At 41.1% G+C, this 5,655-nt stretch overlaps 1 long non-coding RNA gene across 1 annotated transcript; it reads right to left on the reverse strand.

The window, feature by feature from the left end:
- LOC117205624 lies at nucleotides 1-5,123 on the reverse strand. The gene is made up of 3 exons (XR_004487262.1): nucleotides 4,829-5,123; nucleotides 4,658-4,774; nucleotides 1-167 (listed from the first exon to the last, which is right to left on the reverse strand). It is a non-coding gene; the product is annotated as an uncharacterized LOC117205624 (long non-coding RNA).
- Nucleotides 5,124-5,655: the final 532 nt, after the last annotated feature.

The raw sequence follows: 5,655 nt of genomic DNA on the forward strand, positions 1-5,655 counted from the left end.
CGCTAGCCACATGTGTACCGAGCAAAAACTTCCTCCTACGGTTCTTCTTCTTCTTCGTCTTCTTCTTCTTCTTCAACGTCCCTTCCTTTTCGTCTTTCTTTCCGCTCGTCGTCGATTCCTCTTCGATCCAGTCGCGCGCGGGTGGTCAGTTCAATACACGCGCATTCCTATTTACAAGTATTAGGCCACTTAAAGGAAATAAGGTACCTGAATATCATTAGGAAACCAGTGAAGTATCGAAGAATTATTACGGAACTTTGTATCGAGATTATCAAATCTTAGGTAAATAAAGGACCCATGTATTCGATGTTGCAAGAATTTTGTTTAACGTAATATCGCGACAAGGAGATTTAATTTCTTCGATGTACCGCTCAATTTCCAATTGCATTTATTTAAAACGTATTAGACATGGTTCCACTAAGTATCTCGTGTAACTTCTTTTTTTTTTTTTGTTATTTAATTTATACTTTACGATTTGTCCAGCTGGACATTCGGTGAATTTTTCTAGATTAATTGCTAAATAACACGTGGATGGCTATCTCCGGCGGGATACCATCTCTTGTAACTTCTGTATACATTTTCAGATACAAATATAAAACTTTACCGATAGAATCATGACGTCGAGTTTCGAAATAGCGTTAATGAAATGTTAAGATGTTTTCTACGACACGTATGATACGTTCGTAATGTAATGGCCCGCCAAAACTCATTAGTTACCCAACTACTCGACACGACGGATCAGATCGGCAGACTAAAAAGACATTATCCTTTAGATTTAAACATTAGATTCAACATAGAATCAAACATATTATAAACAAGTTATAGTACCGCGCCAGAATAATTTACTTATAATTCTCAATGAGAATTGATCGTAAAATTCCACCAAGTAAAATAAAAATAAAAGAATGTACTGGAATACTTTCGTGAGTCTCCGATTTTTGCAAAAATCATGCTGTAACGGTAATCGTAACCAAGCATGTCGATTTCTCAGTTGGAACGATGAGAAAGCAATTGAGCGACGGAAAAACAGCGCGTGGCCTAATTTTTCACTTTCGTTCTTCCGATATCTTGGTCGATGGTGCACGTACCTTGGGATGTTGCAACCGATGTTGCATCGAACGATGGATCCCAAGTTATAAATTACAATAATAGCCGAGGACATTGCAATCGGAGTGGCAATTAGTCTCAGTCGGCGCTGGGTTTATCGCGTTGCACGGCTATCGTGGCGAACTTTTTATTGTAATTTGCAATAGAAAACTGCGGAGCCCTACTCGTCGTTTCTATCGTACGATACACCAAACACATGGCTTTTCACTTTTTCCAAAAAAAAAAACTTGTCCGCGATCTAACAGTTGGCATAAAATTTATGTTCGGTTCGATAAAAGAGCACGACGCTCGTGTCGAATTGCGAATCGCAAAGTTTTTAAAATGATAAATATCGAGATCGTTCCGTGCATGTAACAACGGATTGTTTCGAGTTTGTCGAGCACGTACCATTCTCGAGTGGATCTCGTACTTGAGATACGCCTCGGAAACCATCGAAACTCTCGTCTTTTCTTTCCTTCGCCCTCGTCCACGATCGCTTTCTCTCTTCTCCTCTTTGGACGTTCAGACGTCGATCCTTCGTTGCCACATATGTACGTACTAGAAAGAGTTCGAGGGGGAAAAAAACAAAATTCGAGCGTGAACTCGAAAAAGGAAAAAAAACGAGTAAATTGCAGCGGATCGAAAAGAAATTGCTGTCGTGACGACGTTACCCTCGTGTCGATTGACCCTTTACAGTTTCACATCGACCTACTTTTACCTTTAAGCGTGTAATTCGGACGAGAAAAATGCAATCCCACAGAAATATACGAGAGTAACGATGATCGTATTGTCGGTTATGAGAATTTCCAGTCTTTCTATTCAACCGATATTTTTCTTCTTCGATCTTTATACAGAAAAATAGAAGCTCTCCGTCTTACGTAACCATAATACGATTACCAACGTGCCATGCGCCTGTCGCGGACAGCGCACGAGAAAAAAGTCTCTCGTCTCGCACAGAGCCTAAGCATTCAACGCTTAGCGAATCGACGTGCGCGCAGAAACAAGTGCAAAGATAAAAGCAAAAGCGAAAAGGAAATACGAACGAAAGGAGGTTGGTTAAAGAAAATGAATGCCTTGGAAACGAAGAAACGTACCGACGACGTATAATAAGAAGGAGGAGTAGGAGGAGGGGGGGGAGGAGGAGGACGAAGGGTCTCTGAACGGTATCTACGATCGGCGTTGGACGAGAGGACTAACGTCGGCGCGTAAATTCAACGCGAAAAACGTACAAACAGACAAGGATTCTTTCCAAGAAGCTAGCGGCTGTCTCGTATCTCGAATCACTCTCTGCCAAATGCCAATTATCACGAGCCGCCGCTAGCAATTAACAGGCAAAGGCAAGCGAGCAAGAGCATCGGCAAACTGTTTATTCCGTCTCGGTTTCGTAGGAAAGGAAAGCAGTCGCGACGTGGATTGGAACCGTTCCATCGTATTTTTCTTAACGCCTAACGTACGTATCTCGGACACGCAACTCGAATAGTGGCGATCTCGCGAATGCTTGCACTGCCGTACCGATCCGTCGATACGATCGTGTATTCAGGATGAATCGGTAACGATGCTACGATAAGTAACTAGGCGATTCTGCGCGTAAATACACAGGGACATCCTGTACATCGTGTGTACCAAGCGCATCGTTGTTCAAGAGTACACATGTGGATTGCTGCTTGATACTTTGACAGAACGTCGTTTCGTTAGAGAACTGGAAATAAGAAAACCTAGGACGATCTTTTTTATCGCCAATTGCAAGCGCCATTGTAGAACGGTATATCGGTCGATAAAATAGATCTTTAGAAACTAATACGCCATCATCGGAGAATTCGCTCGCAAACCGCGTTCGAGATTTTCATGAGAATCGAGTTAGAAATTAGCTGGAACAGGACGTAGTTAGTTAAGAGTACACGAGGGACAATTCTCACGCTGCTACGAATCGACGAACCTCTGAATCAGACTGGAATAAATTGCAATATTTTCACAGTAGCATCCACAACAGAGATTCAATTATTTCAACTAATTATTCGTTATTCTTCTCACGTTACCTAACGATATTAACGCATTTTTTATGTTATTCCTGTTATGTAATTGGATCTTCTTTCTGTTAACAGGTAAAATAGGGAAAAATACAGAAGTCGAGTTCGTGTATGTATGGGCAGCAAAGACAACTGGATGATAGAAGTTGCTTCGAGTATCCGAAACGCAATTTCTATTTTCGATGTTACTTATTTTGTATTCGTAGGTAATTATGATTTTATATAAGGTATTCATTCGATTAAGTAATTATGCGATAAGTGGCATACGTTATATCGCGTCACATTACGTTATAAAATTGAAACCATTACCTTATATAAATAAACAAAAAGTGTTGAAAAATTCATCTTCTTTTTTTACCTTCGACTCCGTCCCCCTCCGATCGTTCTTCCTCGTCATTCTTACCAACCAAAGAAAGCAAATTTCGAGAAATCGTGCAACGTGTCGGTGACACGTTTGTTTACATTCCGGATGTAAACAAACAAGTGTTTGTAAACACGGCGGAAAGTTCTGTATACAAACATTGAAAACGTAAACAAACAAACCAGTGTTTGTAAACAAGGCGAAGAGTTCTGTATACAAACATTGAAAACGTAAACAAACAAAGCGCTGTTTGTAAATAAGGCGGAAAGTTCTGTATACAAACATTGAAAACGTAAACAAACAAGCCGCTGTTTGTAAACAAGGCGGAAAATTCTGTATACAGACATTGAAAATGTAAATAAACAAACCCGGGATGTAAATAAACGATACGGAACCGAAACAAACGTAGATAAATAAAACGTGTAAACGTTCGAAAATTCTCAGAATTTGACGTCATTTTGGCGGTTGCTAGAAAATGACGTCATGTCCAAGAATCGTAAAAATTCTGGTAGTCACGGCAACTGATTTTCGATCCGTTTTCCGGACTCGAACAAGTCGAATCACGAACGGGGACATTTTTCGAGCGTCTGGTTTCGAAACTTTTTACTACGGTTCTTCTGCGGTATTACTCGTCCAAGGATTTCGATTGGTCGTCCCAGGAGCGTTACTGGTGGCGAAATGATTAAACACTCGATTAACTTTAACTTCGATCTTTTCTTTATTTTTTCTCCTTTTTTTTTTTTTTAATGTTTCGATAATATACGGTACAACGTTCACGACATCTCGTTTCTTCGTCTTACGATTGAACGGAAGAATCGACAACGCAATATTTTTTACATATTTACAATATTCTCACAAACTGATCGCTACGCGTTACGTTTGCTCGTGTAGAAACTCTGATTTATCTTAATTCGAAGTTACGATGCCAGCGACATACCTTATGACTCGCATCCGTACAGTATTTACTTAAAAATCTGTAATACGCGTGAATTATTTCCTGGAAGTCTTTTATCCCCTTCTTATCGTATATAGGCAGCTGCTAATTAACGCTACGACGATCCTCAGCTTCTTATTCGGTTCGATTTTTTCGAATTATTAATCGGACCTTATATCCAATAACCGCGGCAATTCCGGGAAACGATGCCATCCACTTTCGACAAATCCTCCCAGACACACAACGTACTTAATCGCCACGATGATTATTCGTCTTCTCGGTTTTTTTTAATATAACGGACTGTTGTATCGAAGTTGCTGCGTCTTCTTTCCGCTCGAACAACTAGGATCGCCTGTTCCGCGATGCCTACACAGATCGTTAAATCGTGCGTCAATTTTGGCCGAACGTGTACTTACTTACGTATTTTAATAGCGCACGCAACACACACGCATCGCTCGTCCGAACGAAAACGTCGAGTAACCAACGAACGTATTTTTGCTCGTGCATTTAAAAGATTAAACGGAATAAAGCAAGCTGAGAGCCTGATTAAGAAGATGCGACAGCTCGCAAATTAATCCCCTCGATTCGTTCGTTATAAATAAAAGATTAGTCGATTCGTCGACCTCGAAATGCTATCGTCGCCTAGCGGTGAAAAGGTGGCGACTAATCGCTGCTGCTGTCTCTGTCGCACACTATCGCGTTCCTCCTCTAACACGAACGCATACGTCTGATCTCGTCGCGCGATATCGCGCTCCTCGTCTGTGGTAGTCGAAGTACTGCCATCTATCGGATCCGGCTGAAACTGCAGAAAAGTAACAGGAATATAGAACGTGAGAGGAGAAATCTCAACTCCTGTTAGACAAGCAAAGCTACATTGTGCGACAAGGACGGACACACGTGACGTCACAGACAAAGACAGCCGTATTGTGCGACAAGGACAGACGTACTTCTCCCTCTAATTTCACGATTATTCGTTAATTACGCTTTTCTCTGGTAAAATTCATCGACTTTCAGGATCGTACGGCGAAGGTAGAACCTGTGGCAAGATTCGCGCACCAATTTCCACAGAAATTTCCCTTTAATTAATTAGTTATCGACTATTATCGTAGCTAGTGTCGCGGCTACCGCGGTACGAGTATGCGATTTTTCATAAATATCAACTTTTTGCGCGATCATTTCGCTCTCTAAGGAATTGTAGAAGCTTCCTCGGATCCTGTACCAAATTCTTCGTGCATAAAAGTTCGTAA

The sequence above is a fragment of the Bombus bifarius genome, unplaced genomic scaffold (genome assembly GCF_011952205.1).
Source record: "Bombus bifarius isolate JDL3187 unplaced genomic scaffold, Bbif_JDL3187 scf7180000007966, whole genome shotgun sequence".
NCBI classification, from domain to species: Eukaryota; Metazoa; Arthropoda; class Insecta; order Hymenoptera; family Apidae; genus Bombus; species Bombus bifarius.